The 27308-nt window shown below is 37.8% G+C and overlaps 1 pseudogene; it reads left to right on the top strand.

The window, feature by feature from the left end:
* Positions 1 to 14427: 14427 nt before the first annotated feature.
* LOC134805982 (uncharacterized) lies at positions 14428 to 16804 on the top strand (annotated as a pseudogene).
* Positions 16805 to 27308: the final 10504 nt, after the last annotated feature.

The raw sequence follows: 27308 nt of genomic DNA, 5'->3' as shown, positions 1-27308 counted from the left end.
GTCCCCTAGTAACCATTTTATTAAATTGTATGATGCACATACAGAGCACACATACAGAGCACAGAACGGTTTTTTACAGTAAAGAACAAACTTGTAACTAACTTTCCCCCAACTCAAGCTGCACTTCACAAACATAAGTTGCGTGCAGCGTACCATGTGAGCCAAGTACGAATGAAGGGGAATATAGGTACCTTTTTAGGGTTCCGTACCCAAAGGGTAAAAACGGGACCCTATAACTAAGACTCCGCTGTCCGTCTGTCTGTCTGTCCGTCCGTCTGTGTGTCACCAGGCTGTATTTCATGAACCGTGACAAGGTGGTTCGGCTTGTATGGAGAAAGTGTCAAAAATCGATTTCTCCAAAAGTATCAAAGATACGTTCAAAATAAAAATAAGTTATGTTTGTTGTTTTAAGGTCTAATAAAGAAACAGTAATAAGAAGTTTTAGTTTGTATATAATATCATTAAAAAAATCAAACTGGTAACAAACAAAATATGCAGAATACATACAATTTTAAAGCCTTATAAAAATACAATTAAAAAATATATTACAACGTATTCTTCAAATAATATAATAATACCAATACTTAATATTAATTATAATGTAAAAAATATAATATTTAAAACAAAAACTTATATATTTACAGAGATACAAATATCGTAAAATTGGTGCAACACAAAATATTTCACGTCACGTCTCAGCAACCTTAAAAAACTAATTTAGGCTAACTAATACTTCAAAATAATCTAAAATGTTATTTAAACATCTAATAAACTAAGTACATATTGTGACAACGATTGTTTTTATGGTTCCGTACCCAAAGGGTAAAAACGGGACCCTATTACTAAGACTCCGCTGTCCGTCCGTCTGTCACCAGGCTGTATCTCATGAACCGTGATAGCTAGGCAGTTGAAATTGTCACAGATGATGTATTTCTGTTGCCGCTATAACAACAAATACTAAAAAGTACGGAACCCTCTGTGGGCGAGTCCGACTCGCACTTGTCCGGTTTTTTTTCTTCTAAGGTGGTTTCCCAAGGCCAGTAATCATAAGAGACGATTTAAGAGATTCGTATTCGTCTTGGTGCGTGACATCTTCCGAGTATTGTTAAGCCTGAACTACTTAATATTTTTATTTTTGGACTCGGCAGCTTCTTCTGAAAGCTCTACTATTGGTAACATCACGTGGTTAATCACTGTAGCTCCATGAATGATTACTTTATGTACAGAAGCTGTCAGCCTGTCATATAGTACCATTCATATTCTTCTATAAGTTGCCGGGACATTTCTAACGCATAATCATTATATTTCACAGAATTTATTTTGTACCCGGAATTAATACAGTTTAAAATTGTACCAAATCTATCAGTAAGCTCTTTTTAATGCCTTTTTAACTTATTATCTAACACTAAAAAACTCTCTGTTGACGAGATCGTACCTATATGTAAGTCTACGGCTTCTACACTATCTAACCACTCGTTATATTAAGCAATAACTTTATCCCTTTTTCTAGTTTCTTTCTTCCAAAATGTTGATAAACTTCTTCTTAAACTATTAAGGCGATTTTTTTTTTATTGAAAATAACATGGAAATATAAAATATGCGTACCACAATACAAAAATTCGCCAAACTGCGGGGCAGTTTGTTGGCGATGAGCTCTCTCTTTTTACAAGTACATCAAAAGCAGGTACATAATTTTGCACTGTCCTACCGTCCCGTCCCAGCGTAGCCCTTTCTTACTATGTACCTATAGGTATATTACAAGTGAACATAGGATGACTTCGCTGGTGGCGCGGGCGCGGGACAGGAGTACAGCGGTGCTTAAAAACTACCTTAACGCTAATAAATATGTTCAAATAACAAGATATAGTACTTGTTGTTTATGGTTTCGAGCGGGTGATGGGAGTAGAAGTCAAACACCTTAAGTGTGATAGTATAAGAACGTATATTCTCTAAATGCCTGCCTATATATACACGTTAGGTTGCGCTGACACAAGCAATACGCGTTTATGTCGCAGTAAACCAAAGTGCTACTGCTAAACACTAAAAGTGGACAATCGCCATATTACACCTCCCCCGAACGTTCCTCTCACCGCCGGGGTGGCAGAAGAAAAAATTTAAACGCATGTTACTTGTTTACATTTTTTTCTGAAATCAATAAAAAAAAATGTTAATAAATTATATAGGTATAATGCAAACAATCTTTATTTAGCTTGACTTTATGTGTCGTATTAATGTCGTAGTCCTTGTAAAAAAATATCGTTATCTTTTAATAAGAAAATATTATCTTCACTTAAAATGTTATCATCTCTCAAACGTTAAAATATTAATTTACTTCCTTTTCTCATAAAATATAAATCTCGTTCTTTAAAAACATTTACCTACTCTTCATCTTTAAAACATTTACTATTCAACTTTAAAACATTTAAAAACATTTGGTATTCAACTTTAAAATATTCACTCTCGCTGTTTATAGTTATGGTACCCTATAAATCTCGTAATAAAAATAACTAATGCCGTATTAAGACGGAGTCCTAAGCTCCTAACATAATTAATGGGAATGGTTACCCAGGGCATGGTCACCCTATAATCAATACATCATGGGCTACGCTCCCGTAGCCGAACCTTCCCGAATCCTTACCCGAACTTCATAACTACACGTGGGATTGGCTACCCGAGGGCATGGTCACCCTAAAACACAATAATAGCGGCATATCAGGCCAGGCTGTACGGCTCTGCCTGTACCTAGAGACACAAATACATTAAGACTTAAAAGTCTCCTACAACTTTCACGGAGGATGCTGTATATCACACTATGATCAAGTACGAAGGACTAGTGCTCTAGCTATAAGGTCACATTGTACGAATGTGCCTATTAAACTCCTTAAAACTTCTCAAAATTGTACCGTACTGTAAGGTTTTTTATAAAATAAACACTATTATTTAACTTCCAAAATTAAAAAAAAATAAATGTAATAAATCAAACTTTCGCTGTATATCAGGTGATCAGTCCGACACGTAGCTAATCATTACTCAAAAACAATTAAATAATTTTATTGAATTGAGTTGTTTATTACTTAATCGTTATGCGATGTATCAAATTTCATTCATCGCTTATTAAAATATTCTAACTCGCGGCAAAGTCTCGCGGCCTAGTTAAGTTTTCTGTCGACGTGCGCACAACGTGTGGCACGCGTTGCAAATTGCAACATACATAATTGAGGACACTATTCGACACTTTTAATTTTTATATTATATTATGAATTTATGACTTCTTATGAAAATTATTTATGCTCGAAACGAAATTGAGTTTAGCGACAACCTTTAATAATTATGAATGATTTAAATATGACTGCTACTGAATTGGAAAAAAAAATGCTGGCTTTTAGAGAAAATAAAATAAAATACTAAATTACACGTAGGATTTACATCCTATTGCTGCGTGGCTGGCCGTCCTCGGCTTCGTCTTCGTCCGGTCCGGTGCGAGTTCGCGACCGGCATTCTTGGCAGCTGTTGGCGCGGCCTGGCGAGCTGGCACCTCCACGTGGCACTCGCTTGACGCTTCATATGGCTGGCTGGCTCTGCTTCCAATGATTATGGTGGGCCGGGGTAACCCTGGACACCTCTTGGTTTGCGAGCCGGGAAACCCTGGACAACGCTCTTCGATCTTCGCTCTTCTTGATTTCTCTTCTTAACTTGGTTACCGTTTTTTGATGTTGGGTGGTTCTTCTTGTCTGTTGGTTCTTAATGCTGGTTGGTTCTGACTGCGTGGATTCTTGCGTTGAAAGTGTGATTGATTTTCTGGGTTGATCTTGACTGCGTTGGTTCTTCTCTTCTTTTGTAGTCTTGGTAGATTTTCCTTTTTAAGTGTTAGTTCCTTGGTTCGCTGGTCCGGGTCGCCATCAAATAACAGGATAGTAGTAGTTATGTATATGGTTTCGAGCGGGTGATGGGAGTAGAAGTCAAACACCTTATGTGTGATAGTATAAGAACGTATATTCTCTAAATGCCTGCCTATATATACACGTTAGGTTGCGCTGACACAAGCAATACGCGTTTATGTCGCAGTAAACCAAAGTGTTACTGCTAAACACTAAAAGTAGACAATCGCCATATTACAATGTTTTTAACAACTTTTAAAAATACAGGTGGCTAGAGCCACTGTGACTATGTTGGTTTATCTTTAGTACACTCTGATACTAGCATACATTATAAGTACTTAGGTTCTTACTACTATTGTTTTATGGAGTTATCGAATTTGTCTAACAATATTTCTTTAAATTTTTCTTTTAAGGTACCTATTTTCAATTTAGGGTTACCTAGTAATATTGGATTCTCATTGTACATTTTCGGGATTAAGTATTCTTGGGTTCTCCGTCCATAATAGTTTTTTGCTGGAGGTTGATACAATTTTACTATTTTAGAAGTTCGAGTTACATGTTTATATTTCTTTTGTACTTTAAAATCATCTGTGTAATACGTATTAATAACATTTAGGTACGTAACTTTACAATGCACTTGAAGAATTTTACAAATTGAGAACAATGAGTCATACTGATGTTTATACCTATTCCTAGTGTTTCGTCCAACTAAATATTTAACTAATCTAATTTGAAGTTGTTTTATTTGATACAAATATGTTTTGAAGGTACGTCCATAGCAACTGAGTCCATAACTTAACAATGAGTCAGCGAGAGCATGATAAACAATGTGCAGGGTGCGTTTGTTAACTATTCTTTTTAAATGATAAAATTGACCCAATACAGATCGTAATCTATTGCATACCTGATTAATGTGCAATTTCCAGTTAAAGTGTTTATCTATTAATAATCCTAAGTATCTGAAGCTGTCAACTAATTCTATTTTACTACATGTGCAATTATTTTTATTCCCGTGAAGGCATTCATAGGTATGTCCTGTAATACTAATATCTGTTGGAACTATTTTTTTTGCTTTTTTATTATACGGTGAAAAGATTCTCATACATTTAGTTTTGGTGGTATTCAATATTATTCCATTATCATGCGCCCACTTGGTAATGTTCTCAAAATCGTCCTGCACTTTGGCTACCATATCCACTATATCCTTGCCGGCGAGCAGCAGGCACATGTCGTCCGCGTACATATAGACCTTGCAATGCCGGACAACATTCGACGGGTAAGTAATATAAGACATAAGAACTTATACTATAATATTCATATTATATACGCTCATATTGTATAAGTTTGTTTTGTATACCGTTCAAGGTGTATAACGAACGTTAGATATAACATCAAAATATCTATTTTTGTTAAGTATAACGTTATTTAAGAATAATATCATTGTATATAACGATCATTATGTATAACGTTCATAATATCTCAGATTTATAATGTATATTACTCAATACATCTAACACCAAAATGCATAATGCTCATATAGAATAACCTAACCTAATCTACTTTTCTGGCAGCAGTTTGTTTTCTGTAGGGGGCCCAGTTCTAACCTAACCTAACCTACTTTTTTGGCAACAGTTTATTTTCTGTAGAGATCGCAGTTCTAACCTAACCTAACCTACTTTTTTGGCAACAGTTTGTTTTCTGTAGGGATCGCAGTTCTAACATAACCTAATCTACTTTTCTGGAAGCAGTTTGTTTTCTGTAGGGGTCGCAGTTCTAACCTAACCTAACCTACTTTTCTGGTAGCAGCTTTTTTTCTGTAGGGTCGCAGTTCTAACCTAACCTTACCTACTTTTCTGGTAGCAGTTTGTTTTCTATAGGGGTCGCAGTTCTAACCTAACCTAAACTACTTTTCTGGCAGCAGTTTGTTTTCTGTAGAGGTCGCAGTTCTAACCTAACCTAACCTACTTTTCTGGAAGCAGTTTGTTTTCTGTAGAGGTCGCAGTTCTAACCTAACCTAACCTACTTTTCTGGAAGCAGTTTGTTTTCTGTAGAGGTCGCAGTTCTAACCTAACCTAATCTACTTTTCTGGAAGCAGTTGGTTTTCTGTAGGGGTCGCAGTTCTAACCTAACCTAACCTACTTTTCTGGCAACAGTTTATTTTCTGTAGAGATCGCAGTTCTAACCTAACCTACTTTTCTGCCAACAGCTTGTTTTGTATAGGGGTAGCAGTTATAACCTATTTAGTATATCATACGCTATTATATTTTATAATCATTATACTAAAAGATAGTATATACTATGATCAATATACGTTATGTATGTTATATAAAATGAATTTATAGTATTTGAGTGTTATATAAAAAATCATTATACAGAATGAGTATTATGTTAATTTACCGTTATTCCTAATAAAAATATTGATTTTGATGTTATAGCAAACGTTCATTATATCTTGTGAATGTTATTAATATGAAATTATATATTATGTAGTTATATCTCATGGGACGCACCCACATTCGACACACTATTTACATGCATGACATAGCCTACTGGTCCGTATACCGAGCCGGTCGGCACGCCAAGACTGACGCAGGCTTCGGCTCCTGCCGTCCCCTTGATGACAGTACGTAAGGTCCTATTGTTTAGATATTCCCTAAACCACTGGTTTGTGGGTCCGCGTATGCCGCACTCGTCCATAGCCTGCAACAGCTGTTCATGATCCAGTGTGTCGAATGCTTTCCGGAAGTCTATGAAGACTGCCAGAACCTGCTGTCCGCCGCCGAGGCTGATGTTCACATAGGGGTTCCGTCTATTTGGCATAACTTCCGTGACCCGAAACGCATCTGGCATAACCTGTTTGGTAGAAATATTTTTCGACGAATGTTAAATTTGCAGAAAGCTTCAGTTTGTATAATATGCAATAGCCCGAATGTTTCCAAGTCCGAATCTTAAATAAACTACTACTATCATGGCCGAATTTTGATACGAATAATTTTATTTTGCATTTGTTTAAATTTCCGAAATGTGATTTGCATAATCTGTTTAGCATAATAGGATTTAGGCGAATATTTACATCGAAGAAAACGTATTTAGATTCTTTCTATTTGGTATAACTTGTATGACCTAAAACCCATCTGTCATAAGCTACATTTGGCAGAATGTTTTTCGACGAATGTTAAAATTAAAATTCAAGTCTAATTTATATTTAACAATGCATAAAACACCAAAATATGTGGCTGACTGACTCATTAACGCAGAGCCGTAACTAAAAGCTCTGCCTACGTCTATAATTCGTAAAAAAAACATTATTGTATTGTATTGTAACTTTGGGTGGGAACATATTATTGGCATTTTAGATGTATACATATTTTTAGCTCACAAAACAGACGAAAACAAACTGTTGCCCGAAAAGTGGGTTAGGTTAGGTTAAAACTGCGTCCCCCAAGAAAACGAACTGTTGTCTGAAAAGTGGGTTAGGTTAGGTTAGAACTGCGACCCCCAAGAAAACGAACTGTTGCCAGAAAAGTGGGTTAGGTTAGGTTAGAACTGCGACCCCACGAAAACAAACTGTTGCCTGAAAAGTGGGTTAGGTTAGGTTAGAACTGGAACCCCACGAAAACGAACTGTTGCCAGAAAAGTGGGTTAGGTTAGGTTAGAACTGCGACCCAGCGAGAACAAACTGTTGCCAGAAAAGTGGGTTAGGTTAGGTTAGAACTGCGACCCCACGAAAACAAACTGTTGCCTGAAAAGTGGGTTAGGTTAGGTTAGAACTGCGACCCCACGAAAACAAACTGTTGCATGAAAAGTGGGTTAGGTTAGGTTAGAACTGCGACCCCACGAAAACAAACTGTTGCCAGAAAAGTGGGTTAGGTTAGGTTAGAACTGCGACCCCACGAAAACAAACTGTTGCCAGAAAAGTGGGTTAGGTTAGGTTAGAACTGCGACCCCACGAAAACAAACTGTTGCCAGAAATGAAATTATGAGAAAATAATAGTTGCGAATTGGGAAAAATTCGGCAAATTAATTTCGGCCAAAAATATTCGGCCTACAACATATATGATTCTTGCAAGTATGCAAAACATTTCTATGCCATAAGATTTTATGCTTGTAGTACTTTATGCTTAATGGCGAATTATGCAAAAACAAATTATTACAAATAAAATTATGCGAACTGAAACAGATACCAGGTCTCGATTCGGACATTAAATTTATGCCAAAAGATACTTCGATCAATAAAAATTATGCGTAGAGTATGTATGCGCAACAATCCAGTACCAAGTGAGTTTATACTAACAGTATGTTATGCCTAAAGTTATTATGCACAATAGAATTATTACAAAAAAAATTATGCCAAAGATAGGGGAACCGTTCACATAGTTGGAGAATTGGGTCAAGGCCGTGGCGGTGCTCCGCCCTCGCCTAAACCCGTGCTGCGCCTGCGATAAAATTTCATTACCTTCCAAGAAGCTACTTACTTGCCCTACTACAACCTTTTCAACAATCTTATTGATTACTGATAAGATTGCAATAGGCCTGCAATTTGAATAATTCAAATGACTACCCTGCTTGAATATTGGCCTAATAAGTGATTTTTTTAATAAATTTGGATATAAACACTTTGTCAAGCATAAATTTATAAATTTCGCTAATATTACACTGAAGTCCTTCTTAACATATTTTATATCTTGAACCCTGATGTCATCAATACCTGGAGCTTTACCGTTGCTTAATTTATCGATTATTTTCTCAACATCGCTTGGACATACCTTTCTAAACCTAAAAGAAACATCACATTTTTGAACATAAGAATCTCTAATTAAAAACTTTTGGGTACATTTGTGTTTTATATCCAATATTTCTTGCGTAAATGTATTCGAAAACCTATTACATATATTTTCCAAATTATCAGTTTTTCCTAAATGTGTCATTATTATACTATCAACATTACCTTTAGTTCGACCTAGCCACTTATTGATATTTCCCCATATTTTTCTAAAGTCCCCTTCACATTTTTGTATCTCATTTTGTCTAAACTTATTTTTAGCAAAATCGATCACTTTATTTACTTTATTTCTATAGCGTGTGTAGTCTAACCTAAGACTCATATTTTTAGGATTTTGTTTCCAGATTCTAAATAACTCGTCCCTGTGGCCAATCATCTTTTCCAGTTTTTTATTTACCCACGGTTGAGTTTCCCTCTTACTAATTGGTTTGATTTTTATAAAAGACTCGTTATAGGTTTTACTAAAAACAGTGCATATTTTTTCGTATAAAACTAAAGGACAATCAATCTCTAAGAACTCGGACCAATCAATAAGATTTAATTTGTTTACTACTCGCTGATTACTTAACACATACCGCACTTCGGTCGCTCTCGTGTCACCGCCGCTTGTTACACCGATAACGTCTAGTCGTATACCTATCATATGATGGTCCGATAGCTTGCAGGTGAGCATGTGCGAAGTGGCGCGCATGTTGTAGACTGCTAACATTAATGTTTTCAGCCTCCTCTGGTAGCTGTTGCACAAGTATTTGGTGAATATTGCGAGCCCTGTCAATATGAACCATCGGTAGCGCACCACAATTCAAATATGTGCATCCTCAAAAACGTGCTATGAAAAAAGGGACCTAAAAAGAAACGAGAATCGCTAGAAAGTATAATTCAAGATTGGTAAAAACACAACTAAATTTCGTAGCGGGTGCTACGAAATTCGTAGAGGGCTTATAGCTTTCAGTCGTGCACGTAAGTGCAAACAAAATATATATATATAGTCCTCCATGTCGTGTCCGACAACGGCGACCTTCACAAATTCCTCTGATGAGCACGTATATGGCTCGCAAAACCGAACTTAGTTTTAAATTTCCGATCGCACTGTGCACAGTAAAGCTGCCCTTGGCCGTTATAAGTGTAAGCGTAGGACGGCTTAGGTAGAGACTTCCGTTGAAGGCGCTTTTGGTCCAGGTGTTCAAGTCGAGCTTCTTCGAAAGTAGCTACACCTTCTCTTACCTTATTGCGCCATTCCGATCTCTTAACCGCAAGCTCCTCCCAACGCTCAGATGGGATGTCGCAAGCTTTGAGATGGCGCTTCAGAACGTCTTTATATCGCAGAAACTGTCCCCCGATTCGGACATTAAATTTATGCCAAAAGATACTTCGATCAATAAAAATTATGCGTAGAGTATGTATGCGCAACAATCCAGTACCAAGTGAGTTTATACTAACAGTATGTTATGCCTAAAGTTATTATGCACAATAGAATTATTACAAAAAAAAATATGCCAAAGATAGGGGAACCAAATATTCTGTGTAAAGATTTTACCATTTGAAATTACTTGAAAATTTTTCTGTGAAACAAAAATCTATAAAAATTGCCGGCAAAACAAAGCTAAACCATATAAATATAATAATTTTAATAATTTTTATGAGTCATCATTTACTTAAAAAAGGATAATATTTTATTTCATCCTTTTGGATGTGGGTTTTCTTTATTTTTGTAAGTTTTTGTTTTGAAAATAACGACTTATATGTAAAATGTGAAACGTTATTCGACTAAACATTGCTTAAACGAAACGATTACTCTGCTAAATGGAAATCGTCCAATAATAGTTCTGCTAATTTACACAGAAGCGAACTGAACGGTATGTGAACCAAGAGTCTACGTAACGTTAGTCGACCAAAAGTTACATTGACAAATAAATGACTCTGCGAAACGATGTTCGGCGAATCGTTGTCGGCGAATCGATGATCTGCTAAAAGTTTCTCGGAGAATCATTAGGTACCCATGAAGATTGCATGTCGTTGAGTAACGTGAGTAACGCAAAAAACAGTATTTTTCATTTACTGTACGAAGTTTTGGACAAATGAACTTATATTGAACTATGTGTATATGATTGGGCATGGATGGTGTCATTCTCGCGGTTTATTTCTCCGCAAAAGTGTTATTTTATAGAAATACATGACTTGAGATACTTGTAACGTGAGTCACAGTGAATCGCGTTGTTGCAACTGTAAAGCGAGTAACTAAATATTTTAATGTATTTTGTAGCTACAATGCCTCTATCAGCGGCAGAAAGGGCAAAAAGAAGAAGACAGGCCTATAACCGCGAAAATCGAAGTTCGCAAATTGCGGGCATTTTTCTCTGTCACTCTAATTACGCCTTCATTGGAGTAAAAGAGAAAGATCCCCGCAATTTGCGAATTCCGGTTTTCGCGGTAGCTCCTCTGAAACTGAAAGACGAAGGAAAGTACGAAGAGTATAAGAAAAAACATAGGCTTGCCGCCAAAAAAAGCAAGCAAAAGAAGAAGAAGTTGCTAGATAACATGACTCAAAAAAGTTGAAAAACATAGATCAAAGAAAAACGTGTCATAGAGGATATTCATAAATTACGTCATTTCAAATTGGGGGGGGGGGGTGTACATCGGGTGATGGTAGCATGACGTAGGAGGAAACGGGGTCATTCGAAGCACGATTTTTATGATTTTAGGGTGGTAAAAAAATATCGTAATTTATGAACAACCCCATATAATGTATTGGCAGTGTGGTAAGTTGGAGAAAGCACAAATATCTCAATCATTCGACAAAGGTGTAAAAGAAAAACCAGGTTATTGTCCCCAAATTATACATTATATCGAAATGGAAAAACAAGATGACATAAACCCACTAGCTGAATAAAAAATATAATTTGTAGCCTTTATACAATTTATTTTATCTTAATTCTAATAACAATAAGTAATAAATATGCTATTTGTTTGCTAGAAATGATAAAAAAATATCAAAATATTCTAGGTAGTCGCAAGTAACGTGACTCACGAAATCGCTGTAACGTGAGTTCGTAAGGTTTTATATTTTATTTAAATAAGTGTGTATCTTTGATTTCATTTGGTTAACTATTAAAGAAGCTTGATTATTTATGTCATTGTTTTGTTATTTTGTTAAAACTAATTCATTCAATAATCAAAGGGAAATCAATAAACACAAAAGGCGTAAAACTCCGTGTCCATTTCTTGTAACGTGAGTCACGGAGTTATTTTCCACTTTTCTCCAATTTTTATAATTTGTTGGAGAAAAAGTACTTCGATAAATGATTCGCAGTAATGTACTCTGTGATATTATTATCAAGTTATCGATGTAGAAAGCTCTTGATCTCAAATATACGACAAGATTGTTAGGAATAGTGACTACAAAGTAACGTGAGTCACCGTGGATTTACCCCTCTTGTTATTTGAATTAAATATGAATATGGCGTTTGGTGGCGGATCGAACTTTCAAATAAATGGAGAATGGGGTTCATCACCTCAACGTGGCGAGAATGAAAGTGACAGTGAAAGTGCGGCGAATGTAATTTCGGAATTGAAAAGAACACCCGAACCCGAACACCAACATGTCTGTGTATATGGTGGCTGCTCACTGACACCAATGCCATTTAATAATGCATTAAGGGCAGAAATTCTAGTACAGTATAACCTTTACATTTCTCCGGGAACGCGAGCGTGCAGTTTCCATCTGTCCCAAAACTGACACCACTGGCAGGAAATAGCAGAAGCGGACAACAATCTGATCGATTTCAACAGAAGCCATGCAGCCGATATAATCAGACTGATGAAAATCGCATTGGGTCCAGTTCTTCGAGCATTATATGATATTATAAATTAATAACTCTCTTTATAATTAATTAAAAAAAATTACATTATACAGTGCGTTACTGGCAAGTGGGCTTTTATTAAAGAAGAGCAAACTAAACTACTATCTTAACCGAAACCTTCATTTAATTAATGAACTAAAATTCACACTTTATATAGGAACTAAAAAAAAACTATACTCATCCTTTTCTTTTGGGTGCTAGTACTGTTAGTACTAGTGTAAGACAAAGATAGTATGATGATTCTCTCTATCTATGTTTGAAATTAGACAGTCCTTTGACACACTATAACGTTCTAACAAAATTTTAATTGCCAGCAATGTACAACACGGTAAATTGACAATGTTAATGACAGCTGCCTTGTACCAGGTGCGCATTAGCGATAATATCTGGGAGACCCAGCTTTGCTCGGAAAACATATAAAAACTCAATAATGCGCGTTTTCCCAGAAATAAGACCTAGCTAGATCGATTTATCGCTATTGACATAATATATCTAAGGACGGGCCTTATGGGCAATAAGAATGGGGCCAGTGCAGCGGTGTCACTCACGAATTCGAGCCAATCGTGCAGTCTAACGCAACTAGTTGCGACCAATCGCGCGCATGATGCGAACTCATCAACCAATCGCGTCGTGGCTTATCGCCCCCGAAAACCCCCATAGCAAATTTCATCGAAATCGTTAGAGCCGTTTCAGAGGTTCCCGAAATATATATATATATGTCGAATAGTGATGGTCTCAAAGGCGGTGGGCGCGTGGGGGTAGTACGATAATGTATTACTTCACAGCTAAACCAGTATGCTACCATTGCTACCAGTGCATGAAATAAACATTAGGACTCGTTAACCATACTAGTGCCTACTATACTTCAGTACTAAGCTATTTTTAACTCTAGGGAGCGATATGAAAGTAAAAGAAACCGTTTAAATCCTTATTCAAGTCAAACTAGGCCGGCTTCAACCCTACATATATCTGAACTGAGAAGATTTAGCCCTATATGGGACCGGCAACAAACTCAGAGGGACAAATCTTTTCAAAACAAGTTAAAACAACACATAACACATCATTTCTTTATTTCACAAAAGTAAGCTTCTAATGAAACATAAGAAATCAAAATAACACTTGAAATAAAACACTTAGCTAAATGGTTAAAGAACGCGGGATTCTGTAAGCTATCAGAATAATCCTTCAGGTATAAACCTTCAGGAACGTAGAGAGTTAGGCACGAGGTTGGCTAACGAGTACGTCCGATCTCTAGCGCGGTCCGATCAAGAAGAACTACCAGCGGCGGAGCCTCTCTGCTCCCGCCTCAAAGTCAAGTTGGCAAACCTGCTCGACCAGTCTACCAACATACCGACAAAAATGCCAACTCGTGCCTACGCTCACTCGAGAGAAACCTCTCGACGTTCCAAAGCCTTCTACCTGTCATCTCAGTTCAACAACACGCCAATAGATGGCGTTACTCTCTACGCAACTCTATTTCAACAATGCGCCAATAGACGGAGTTACTCTCTACAAAACTTTATTTATTTTGTTACAACCAAATAATACGTAGCTCAACATTGCTAATCGATTTTATACAGGCGTCTAAAATAATGAACTATAACGCTGCAATACGTCTTTCTAGTGTCAGGGTCCGACACGGCCGTCCTGAGCTACACACGTCCTCGTGTGTGGGTGTATGCATTTGATTCTGTAACAAAATACTCAGCACAGTATCTCATCGCTCGGTCATTCCTGACCAACAATTTGGGTCTCACTCAAATTACTATTACAATCAAACTTTGTTATCAATCCAACCAGAAAAAATGATTGTTCAAAATTACTTTAACAATCCTCAATTCTCTAGTCAAAAATAGTCCATCGAGCAACGACTTAATAAAAATAATCAGTAATCATCGCCGCTATCTCCCTCTTCCCCCGGACCTCCGTGAGGAGTAGACGTGTAAACCATATGTACGCTCATTAAAAATAAAATAAAATGTATTTAATTCCATAAAATAAATCAAATTTAAATAGTGAAAATTCGCCGTAAACTACCAGGATCGCATAACAGCTGCGCCAACTGTGAGTAGTATCTGTGCAACAAGAACACTACCGTGACACTCCCAATCACGTTAGCAAGAAAGAGACAGCTATAGTTATCTTACTTCGCCGCTCGCGTGCTACGCGCCTTAACCGGCGCGAGCGCATGCTACACCACTTTGCTTTGCTGCTCGCCTGGTACCTCTCGCCTGCATTGCCCCGTGATTTGTGAAATATTGCTGAGTTGCTGAACTGTTTTGTTGGTTTTGTTTTGCTGTGTGTGTATATGAAAAGTACTGTTATTGGTCACTCGACTGCTATCTCCTTATAATTGTTGCTCTCCTGGTTACTACGCTACAACAAGAATCGCAATCGCTTCCTCGACTTTCTACTAAACTCAAGATTCTATCATCTCTTATTATTGCTGATTACCTAGTATATCTAGCGCCCAGAATGCCACTAAAAAGCACTCCACCGGTATCCCCGGCCACAGAAGGTATGTCGCAAAAGCTGGACCCGCAGTTGCAGCCACAGAGGACGGTGACGGCATCGATGTCGGCCTTACAAACACCCACAATACAAGGACCGGGGAGCGGGAACGACTCTGAATCGAGCCAGACTGGCATGTCGGCCTCAGATCGCGACGAGCGCCGCCGTAACGTCACTCACAGGTCAAAGCGCAAGAGAGATGACGAGCCTACTATGTCAGACGTTATGGACCAAATGAAAAAGATGTTTGATCAATTCCAAGTTCAACAAAATGGAAAGTTAGACTCACTGCAAATGTCTTTTGACGAATTAAAACAGCAGAATAATAAAATCAGTGAGTCTATTGATTTTATCTCCGCTCAATACGATGAAAGACAAACTGTCATGTTTGGAAAACGAACGCCGTGCTGACCGTGAGTACATACAAACTCTAGAAAGCAAGATCGAGGACCTGGAAAGAGTAAGCCGTTCGGCAAGCTTTGAAATCAAAAATATCCCTGTGACTAAACAATTTGAAACAAAGGAGGATCTAACGAAGGTAGTAGTTGAAACCGCAAAGGCCTTACAACTTGACGTGCAGCCAGCTGATGTCCGAGACGTGTTCCGTGTCAATACAAAAAATGCGAACAAACCAATTGTTGTGGAGCTTACGACAGTCATTAAAAAAGAAAAAATACTGACCGCAATCAAAAGCTACAATAAGCAAAACAGGGGAAATAAATTTAATACCAGTAGCATTGGCCTAAACTGCCCTCCAGCCCCTGTGTACATCTCTGAAAACTTACCGCCTAAAACTAGGAGACTGCTTTACCTTGCACGCATGTTTGCCGATACCAACGACTGCGCATACTGGACCTACCGCGGTAAGGTGTACGTCCGTCTGACAGAGGGCGGTAAACCTCTTCATATAGCATCCGAAGCCGACCTCAAGCTGGATATCCTTAAGTTCCGCGTAGTATGACTAGACCCAATGTACTTTACTTTCTGCATGTTCATTATCTCTCTTTATCAAGATTATATACTCAAAATAAGTGTAACAATCATTATTTTAGGTGTATCTACTTTTTTAGCTACTGTTAATTGTAAAAATGATATCACGAGTTGCCAACATAATTCTCACACCAAAATCTCGTACCACACACAATACCTACACACTAAACAAACTTCAATCGTAAACAAATTTACACATTATCACCTCATTATGCTTTGTTTATTTCAAATGGATTTACTGCTTACTTTCACAATAACAACTATTTGCCACGTTTCTTGCGACTTGTATTTTACCTCACTAAATTGTAATGGATGATTTCACTCTAGTAATAAATGAAATTGACAAAATCTCACCTGCAAGTTCATTGCTATGTGACCCTGAAGACTGTAATAGTTACTTGGAACCGCACACTGAGTATCTAAAGGTTCTCCATCTTAATATCAGGAGCATAAAATGTAACTTTAATGGATTACAGGTGTTGCTGCACCGAGTTGGTTTTCAACTAGATGTAATAATTCTCTCTGAATGCTGGCTAAGTTCTGCTGGCTTAATCCCCACTTTACCGGGCTATGTCATTTTCAAATCTAAGCATCAAAATCAAAACGATGGTGTTCTAATATATGTCAGAAACATATATAGTGTATCGGTCGAAGAGCCCGCCTTACAAGACGCAAACTGTCTTATTTTAAAAATTAGAAATGATATGGCCATTGTTGCAATCTATCGATCCCCATCGACATACTGTACTAATCCTTTTGTAGAAAGCTTAGATACAATTTTATCTGCATTGTCATCTTTTCGGTCTCTCGCTATCATTGGTGACATAAATATCAATATATCTCCAAACTCTGTTGATCCTCGTTCAGATGACTATCTTCTCCTGACAGCATCACATGCTTTACTTCCGGCGCACACATATCCCACTCGAAATGAAAACTGTTTGGACCACGTAATGTTAAAGACTAATAATAAGGCCACGGTTTTTATCTTAAAATCTTTTATTACTGACCACGCCCCGGTGGTCTTCTGTCTGGAATACAAATCTAAACCTTGCACCTATCACTCATCAGTTAGGGTAGACAAATGCGCAATATCTAAGGATATATTAAAAACGGATTTTTCAAATATACTATCACTTAAAGATTCGGATGCAGCCGCTGAAACTTTAATTAACATACTTTCTTCAATTATAACATCAAATTCAATTAATGTACTCAAACCAAGAAGAAGTCGTATATTTAAACCTTGGATTACCCCTGGTCTTCTCCGCTGCATCAAACAACGTGACAGACTTCATTTAAAGGCCAAAAAATATCCGGATAATGCTATCTTAAAAACGACCTACACTAGGTATAGAAACTTTTGTAACAACCTCCTAAAAAATGTCAAAACCACTTACGATAAGCAACAAATGGAGAAGGCCAAGGGTAGGCCTAAGGAAACTTGGAAAGTAATTAAGCAAATAGCTAACATTCAACAAGCTACAGCTACACCAAATGAGCTATTGACCTTGTCCTCAGATCCTACATCATCTGTTGATTCTGTAAATAATTATTTTGCGAGTGTCGGCAGTGTTCTAGCACAAAATATAATTCGTGACACACATAATCAGCAGCCTGCAAGTTATATCCCTACATTGACTCGTCCCCCTGACCCGAACTCCATGGTGATTCTATATGTCCATGATTCAGAAGTCGAGGAAACTATTCTCAGTTTAAAAAATGATTGTTCAGTTGGCTATGATGGCATCTCTACAAGTATTCTAAAGTCTAATCGCACGAAACTTATACCAATTCTTACCTTTATATTCAACTTGAGCATTTCAACGGGTAACTTTCCTAAAGTTTTTAAAAGGGCTCTTATACACCCAATACATAAAAACGGCAGCAAAAATAATGTTAGTAACTATCGTCCCATCTCAGTCCTCACCTGTATCTCAAAGGTTTTTGAAAAGATTCTCAACAAACGCCTTGTTGACTATCTTAATAAACATAATATTTTGGCAGACAATCAATACGGGTTTCGAAGGGGGCGATCTACAGAAGATGCTGTCGTCAAACTTACGTCTCTAATTATTAAGAACCTGGAAGATAAACATAAAACAATTGGTATATTTTTAGACCTCTCTAAGGCGTTTGACACAGTGTCTATACCGACTCTCCTAAACAAAATGGAAACCATTGGTATTAGAGGAATCTCTTTAGATATCTTTAAAAGTTATTTGACTGACCGATCTCAGAGTGTAATAATTAATAGAACAACAAGTAACGAAGTTCAACTAAACTATGGGGTACCTCAGGGCAGTGTTTTGGGGCCAACACTTTTTCTGATATATATTAACGACCTGTGCTCTCTCCAACTAAAAAATTGCGAGATTATTACGTATGCCGACGACACGGCTCTGATTGTGCATGGGGAGGATTGGTCTAGCGCTAAAGAGGCATCGGAGAATGCACTATATCATGTGTCGCAGTGGCTGTCATCTAACCTTCTTACACTAAATGTAGATAAATCTAAGTTTATAACCTTTTCGCCAACATCTGTTTCGCAACCGAGTGCGGAGTTCTCGGAAATTATTGCTCACAGATGTCCAAGGCAATTAGCTGAGTGTACTTGTTCCTCACTATCGCGTACTTACAGCATTAAATACCTGGGTGTAATAGTTGATAGTAACCTCCGGTGGGAATTACATATTGATACACTAAGTAAGAAAATTAGAAAATTAATCTATATTTTTAAAAACCTTCGCTCAGTAGTCGACCAAATGACATTAAAAATGGTGTACTTTGCCTTGGCACAATCACTGCTAACCTATTGCATTAGTGTATGGGGTGGTGCTGCGAAAACCTTACTCTTGCGCCTAGAAAGAGCGCAACGTGCAGTCTTAAAGGTAATTTTCAAGAAACCCTTCAGGTATCCCACCATTGATCTTTATAGGGAGAGTAAAGTGCTGTCGGTACGAAGTCTATTTTTCCGCCAAGTCATTTAAAAAAAACATAAGACCATAACCTTTGATAAAAATCTCACGAAAAATAAACGTCGAGTTCGTGTCTGTGGTATACAAAAATTTCGCTTGGCAGTTTCAGGACGACATGTTGATTACCTTAGTTCTAAATTGTACAATAAGGTTAACGACCTTACCGATATATATGCTCTCACACTAAGAGAATGTAAGCAGAAAGTCACTGATTGGCTACAAACGCTAACTTATAACGAGATTGAGGATTGCCTAGCCTCTCATTATTAAAATAGAACCGTTTTTCCCCCGAAGGGTAAAAAACGGATATTTAGGTTCCTGCCGAAGCTTGAACCACATTATGAGATAACACCCTTGTAACTCAGCCCTAATCAAGCGAATTCATCAACTAGTAGCGCCATCTATCGCGCTACCCAAGTACTAATGTCGCCCGGTTGCCAGCGCTCGGCTGCTTTCTCTTCAGTACCACATAAGCCGGCAAGGCCCTTAGGTGTGGTTCAAGCTTCGGCAGGAACCTAAATATCCGTTTTTTACCCTTCGGGGGAAAAACGGTTCTATTTAGGTGTCCATGCCTTCGCTTGAACCACATTATGAGACGTGTTTAAACCTCTGCCGGCGCTGGCCCGGGCGTACTGTGACTGATAATATTTAAATTTATGCAAAAATCACATGATAAGAATATGGGCTTGAAATTTATTCCGTATTGATATACTAAAGGATTGTTTACGTCAAACCTTACTAGATTTTCCTTATTTGTAATTACCGATAGATGAGACAATTGTTAGCACTGACTGGCAACATAAGTTATCCATTGTGACTATAAAACTTTTTATATAAAACAAAACTGTGTGACTATTAGTTGAAAGACTGTCCCTAATATCATAATTAAAGACATAAGTAGGTACTTGTAGGTCGTACAAATTTAAGTGTAACCACTATCTGAAGTAGTAGCTCTGATGCGTGTAACGTGAACCTCATCGAGTGAGTTTTACATTTCACCCGTCCAAACAACCTGATGCTTTCCTTACAATAGCCACTAGGTGATAAAAAGGTTTTGTTGTATGATGTAATGATATTACTACTACTTATCTACTGCTTAACACAAATATAGCACTGCCGGCCCATCCACTGTTTAAAATTTTGTAACTAATTGGAAATGCTGGGGTCCTCTCTGATTTATTGTATTTTCCAACAATTTAATGTAAATTGGTAAGTTGCATCATAGACCAGATGTAATGTAATATGACTTTTAATGTGGACAAATAACCAAATGTTTGTATATGTACCCACTAGAATACGATATTAACATTATTTAGATATTAATACATAGTTATTGACTACTACGTATACCAGGTTTATTTGTTAATGGGCTATCATTACATAAGGACAACATATTCCGTAAATGTGTTAGAAATTATAAACATGATGTTCTTATTTCTTATTTGTGGAAGCAATTGAGATTTATTTCGAATCAAGTACTCCTCTGCCTGAAAGTAGCGTCAGAAAGTGAAGAAGAAAATACAACACTTCATGATTTAATGTATGCGTTACTAACTAGTAACAACTCTCAACAACCTAGCAGTAGTTTCAACTGAGGCTATAATACATTCTTCCTTACTGATTAGTTTTAGGTGAGGGTTGCTTTAAAAACTACCATATTAATAGTAAGCCATGAAAAGATATTAATTTTTATATGAAATGGTAGGCTCCTACTTATTTTAAGTGTCATTTATGCTGCTAAATTTACTACTCCCCACAGATAACTGAAAACTTGCCAATTAGGCTGGTGCCGGGTCAACCAATCTTTAAATGATGTGCTTGTCAGTCATGCAAGCGAATAAACGAATGAACAGAATCACTGACACGCAGGTGACAACCGTATGGAGGCGATGATTATGAATTTAAAGTGATGCTGACAACTCTAGTTGTTGTGGATGGCATCTCACCATGATGTTGTGCGTAGACTGAAGATCCGTCTACCAGGTAGGATATTTTAGAAGATTTTTTAATCTTTGAATAATTCCAATGCCTTCACCTATAATTTTTAGGCTAATTATAATAAAGGCTTGTAATTGTAGGTTGTTTAATGTTCACTCTTTCTGGTGGCAAGCTGATTCCCAAACTGACGCGCGCTGGTAATGGATTGTGCTTTATTGTTAGACTTAGCACGATTTGTGAGTTTTGAATGCTTTCGTATACATACGATCTTCTAATAAGAGTGTAAAAACCTCTTGACTGACGATGACTCTTTGAGTAAGAGTAGAGGAGGTGGACCTATCCACTTTAAATTGTAGTGCAACCTTTTCAAACCAATTGCGGAACTTTCGTAACACCCAGACAAATTAAAACATTATTATTATTTATATATGGTCCGAACCAGTAAGTTCTTGGCATTATACCATTGCAGTGGCATAAACCACGGGTGTCTCATGATGTCATGATGTCATCTAATCTCAAGTGCTGCCAGCACCGGCGCGCGCGGGCGATGCTGTGGCACAATTCCTGTCAAACCTTAACACGTGTAGACGCGTTCATTACCAAATATTAATTTGATTACTTAATTTGTACTTTGAAGCCCCAATCCGCATTAGGCCAGCGTGGGGGCTATAGCCCAAGCCCTCTCGCGAGTGAGAAGAGGCCTGTGCCCAGTAGTGGGACGTATATAGGCTGAATTATTATTATTATTAATTTGTAGGTACTTTTGATTAGAAATTTAGCAATACAAGGACGTTGTATGTTGTTTATTGGCTTTCGTGCAATTAAGTTGTGTATCATTTGATTATCTTGAGGGAACCCTAGGGTTAATTAGGCATCATGATGCCCACAAATAAACAATTATTTGATGATCTAGGCCTTTCTGCGACATATTATATTTATGTCACTACCTTGACGTAATCATAGTATAAATAATAGTATGTACTATTACGACAGATTTTGACCACAAGGTGGTGCAAGCGCGAGCAGGCGTCCATTCCATAGCGGTGTGCGGCAACTACTAGTGCTAGACACCAAAATTGGTGTGGGCCGCATGTACTTGTAGCGACGCGACGAAATCGCGGAGTGAGCTACGCCTGACGTAACGTTGATATATGTCTACTGACATCTCATATTTACTGTATTTAATGATATAAGCATATTATCATGAATATATAAATATATGAATTGTAGTTGTCTTCACAACTAATGCTGTAATTCGATTAGCAGCGCATCTGCCCTATAACCAAGACACGATGATTTTGTAGGGTACTACACCTGCAGGCTCAGCACGGTTCCATTTCTATCGACTATCACTATGCGCGTCCCTTTCGCACTTACATACTTGTTAGAACGTGACAGGCATGGTGACAAGGGATAAAAACGCGACCGTGCTAAGCCGCCTGGAATTGATTGCATTGAAGATGACGTTTCCAATTACATGCTCTACGAGACCTGTTACCACAGTATGCTGTAAACCCTGGACTACAACCTTTCAGCTAAGCTTATAATACTTAGATCTGGCAATGACAGCAGAACTAGTGTTGATTTTCAGAGTAAATTGCAGGGTCTATTTAACCGGCGAACATATTTGTAGTCATGAGTCACTACTGGGATCATATTTCGCTTAGATCGTGCATTTTGCCTGAACCACCGTATGTTGTTATTCTTTTATAAAATCACGCGAGTACTTCCTTATCTGCAAAGGGAACCTCTCATCTGGAAATCGAAAGAAGGATATTTCTGATCCGTGTTCTTTCAGAATCCGGTATCTGCTATCGGTGACTGCCTGCAAATATTTTCTACATATTACGCATGTGTGTACGTTTAAGTACGTTGTACGTTTTTCTGTACGTTGGCTTGCCCCGCAGTCCACATGGTTTCAAAGTTTCTGAAGTGACTTCATTTTAATTTGTCTATTTGGAAAAATTAAACAATCATCGTTTAGATTTAAAGCCGTGGACCGTGGCTGTTGGTTCGACAGCTTAGTTCCCTTAGTCGGCTTCACCTCTAATTCAATTCGCGATTTTTCGAAACAGAATCAGTAACACCACTCTAACTACCGAAAAATCTTTTCATAAATTCTTTATTTATTTACATAACTTGAAGGAGCTCTTCATCTTCTACATAGGCATAACATTTACCACTAAATAAACCGATGTTTCACCTATTGAACAATCATGGGTAACTATGCGGATTGCCATACTAAATTAATATTTTACTAGTTGGTCCTTTTAGACATATACCGCCTGTTTCCGATAGTTATATTACCAGTAAGAGTTCATTCATTTCCTTTGAAATTTAACTATGTAACGTTTTATGATGCATGATTGTTATATAACGGCAGGTCGATAACACAACCGGCTGCTTAGATAATCTTCCGAAGTGGAGCTTGTTACTTACAGCATTTGAACCTAATTTCACAAGTTTCTACCTGACTGATGTGAATGGAGCACTAATTACATTATAAATGCCTTTGTCAGTTCGGTCTATTGGACGGAATGCGATGGAAAGTACTTGCTGTTTTCTACGTGTTTCTCTTAGTTCAGTGGTCTCTGTTTCACAGCTACATAGTAGACGATTTAAAGTAAGTAAAAGATTTCTCTTTGTAACAGGCCGCAATTTTTTAAGCTAATGGTCAATATTTAGAGAGTATACAGGAGATGCTTCAGTATTCCCAAAGACACTATCAACCTGACTAGTCATTCATCATTCAAAAGAGGGATTTAGTGCGATGATTTTTCACTAATATATACGAGTATCATAAACTCTATTCTTTTCAGGTTTAGAGCCGCAATAAAGAGATATCTCTAGTTAGCCTATGACAGAGCCGTAAATGAATTGGCATTATACTTGTATTGGTATTCCTATTCAGAAGAGGGAGTTTTAGTTTTCTTTCCTTCTTTAAGGCTAACGTCAATTTTCTTGCCTCCCCCTCTCTCTTTATGGTATAGGATCTAGTTGGGCAAAGTATAACACAAGGTTTTTCACTTTGTACTTTTCCCTTTTCACAGTTTCTTAACTGCTATTTTTCATGGCCAGTTAGTCATACAGTTTAGGATCCTCAGAATGTATATTTTTGGTTTGTTTGGTATCTCACGGCAACTGCTTGTTATCGACCTAGACCAACATTTGTACACGACCAAGACGGAAACCTTCCTTTTTCCTGGCAGGTTGAGACAATTACTGTAACTGCATTTCGTTATCAATATCGCGCCAAACCCGCTAATAGCAATTCTGCTGCTCGTCGTTCTAAAATAAGGTGACACACCATTTGGTCGGCTACAATGATGATAACGCCCACTGAGTCGTGCATTGGTTCATGACCATGCAGATCTTAAATGCCGACTGTGCAGACATCGAACGATAAAGCGACCAATAAGACGTCCGCTACCGTATTAATGGTAGACCATGAGACAACGGTTTTTGTTTAACAAGACAACATCATTTCAATGTCATTTCAGAGGACGATGCGATATCATCTCATAGGACGACGTATTAATGTCTCACGATACGACAAAATGTAGTCTTATGGAACAATGCAATGTAGTCCTATGGGACGCAATATCCTCTCACGGGACGATACCACAGGATGGCGCAATGTCTTCTCACATGATGACGTAACTAGGGCTTGCAATTCGAATATTCGAATATTCGAATTTGTCGAATATTCGGCCTGTTTTGATATTCGAATATTCGGCCGCTCAGGTTTCGAATATTCGAATATTTTTTATTACTATAAAAAATCTATTTAATCCGCTGCAGTTACAGTTTCTGTGTGTTTTCCGGGTATTTACAGTGAATGAGTAATGGTAGGTACCCAAATACGAAGGAAATAATATTTTTACTGTATTCCTCTCGATAGACTTCGTGAATACAGTGAAACCTAACTCAATTTGAAAGAAAACGAAATCAAAAAGTATGTTATTTTTACGGTGCATAAGTTTTAAGTTAAAGGGTCATTCTGTTTATTAAGACTAAACCTTGCCCGCACTTATCGCAATTCTCAAATTTGATCATACCAAACCTGCCCAGTGCCCAACTAGGTAATCTAACTATGCACCTTTAGCTGACAAATAATCCAGTAGTCAACTAACTTTTTCCCTTAAATATTCCAATATTATATAATTAAGCCGACCATTAATTAAGGCCTCTGAGTGACTACAAGTTAATTTAAATCAGAAAATAATTACCTACTAAAAAAAATATCTTACATACCTAGGTTTGGTTTAGATGATTAAAGTTATATTATTACACTCAACGGCGCATTTATAATAAAAGTTTTATCTAGAAATATTGAATACGTCTTATTTTGGCGTTTTACTTGTTTTTTATAAATGTGGGCATCTCATAGTAGGATGATAAAATCTAGTCAATTAAGTGGATTTCTGCAAAATATCATTAGTTTTAGCAATATGTGAAATAAGCTTTTGAATAAAACGATAATAAACCGATTTCTCGTTCTTTTTCTTATTTTTTATAATATTCGAATAATTATTCGAATATTCGAATATGTCGTCAGAAAAAGTCGAATATTCGAATACCTGAAAGTTTCGAATATTTGCAAGCCCTACGTAACTCATCGCGATGCCTGTCGTATCACAGGATGACGCCTCATTGTTTTACAGGACGACGCTTGATATCCCACAGGACGATGTCATGTCATCTCACGGGACTGAGTGAGACGCGCAACGACGCTTGTCGTCCAACGGGACGACGCTGTGTGCCATTTATACCCGTAGGTATTCTTTTTATGATGATGGCTATAAGAGCTCACTTAGTCTCATCGCTGGGCCACGGGCACTGAGCGGAATGTCACAAGGTCTTTTAACGAGACGATGCTTGTCGTCTTACAAGACGCTGCCATGTCGTCTGTCAGGACAATACCATGTCGGTACGACGCCTTGTCGTCTCACGGGACGACGCCTTGTCGTCTCACGGGTTGACGCCACGTCGTCTCACGGGACGCCGCCATGTCGTCTCACGGGACGATGCCATGTCGTCTCACGGGACGACGCCATGTCGTCTCACGGGTCGACGCCATGTCGTCTCACGGGACGACGCCTTATCGTCTCACAGGACGACGCCTTGTCGTCTCACGGGACGACGCTTGTCGTCTCACGGGACGACGCCATGTCGTCTCACGGGACGACGCTTGTTGTCCCACAGGACGAGGCCATGAGGCGTAAGTACCCGTGTACTTTTTATGACGGTGCCTGTAGGAAGGTCACTGCGTCTCGTCGCTGGGCCATGGGCACCGAGCGGAATGTCACGAAGTCGGAGGTTTTCAAAATATTTTTACGATTTAAATTTCTTGATCTTTTTAAACTTGCTTTGTAAACGTGTTGCTCGGCTGAGTTACAAAAGCGTACTGAAGAGAAAGCAGCCGAGCGCTGGCAACCGGGCGACATTAGTACTTGGGTAGCGCGATAGATGGCGCTACTAGTTGATGAATTCGCTTGATTAGGGCTGAGTTACAAGGGTGTTATCTCATAATGTGGTTCAAGCGAAGGCATGGACACCTAAATATCATTCGAGCAACTTACACACACACACACAAACACACACACACACACACACACACACACACACACACACACACACACACACACACGAGCACATTTACAAATTAATCACACTTTCAACTCCTGTGTAACACTAATAGACATTGTGAGTGTTAACTCTTTGTTTATCATACTATGTATTTTTCCGATATTTTTAGTTCTATTTTTATTATCAGTTCTGTTGTACACTTGTAGATTTAGTACCAAAACCTATATAATAATATAGGTATACTTAATGTTTTCTCCGGGGTGAGAGCCTGGTGAACTGTAATACAGGTTTATACCTAGTTCAGACTCCAGTCTCTCACAAAGGATCACAACGTCATCTCGAATTTAAATTTTGTTATCATACTGTGAAATTGTTACAAATCCTTTGTGAGCTGATAAATAAACATTTTTATTATTATTATTATTATTATCTAGCGGATACACTCCACTAATCATCGCCTCCATCTGGCGGATACTCTCAAATTTATGAGAAAACAGAACAATCTCAAACATCAAAAACACAAATCACAACAGCTCTAATTTATTGCTCGACAGTATTACTACTATTGTCATCAATATCAATTTACGGGGAAATTATCTGGCATTAAAAAAATATTTTGGTCAAATGTGATAATAATTATTGTAGGACGTCTTAAAATAAATAGCACTCCGACTTAATAATGCCAATTTTACTCATATGAACGCAGTACATCAACGGGAATTCATTTTTAGCAAAACAACACCAGTCCTTCGGTGCATTGCCAGTCCTTCGGCAGATACCA

The sequence above is a fragment of the Cydia splendana genome, unplaced genomic scaffold (assembly GCF_910591565.1).
Source record: "Cydia splendana unplaced genomic scaffold, ilCydSple1.2 scaffold_97_ctg1, whole genome shotgun sequence".
NCBI classification, from domain to species: Eukaryota; Metazoa; Arthropoda; class Insecta; order Lepidoptera; family Tortricidae; genus Cydia; species Cydia splendana.
Note: the sequence above shows the minus strand (reverse complement) of the source record. Positions and strands in the feature narration are given on the sequence as shown.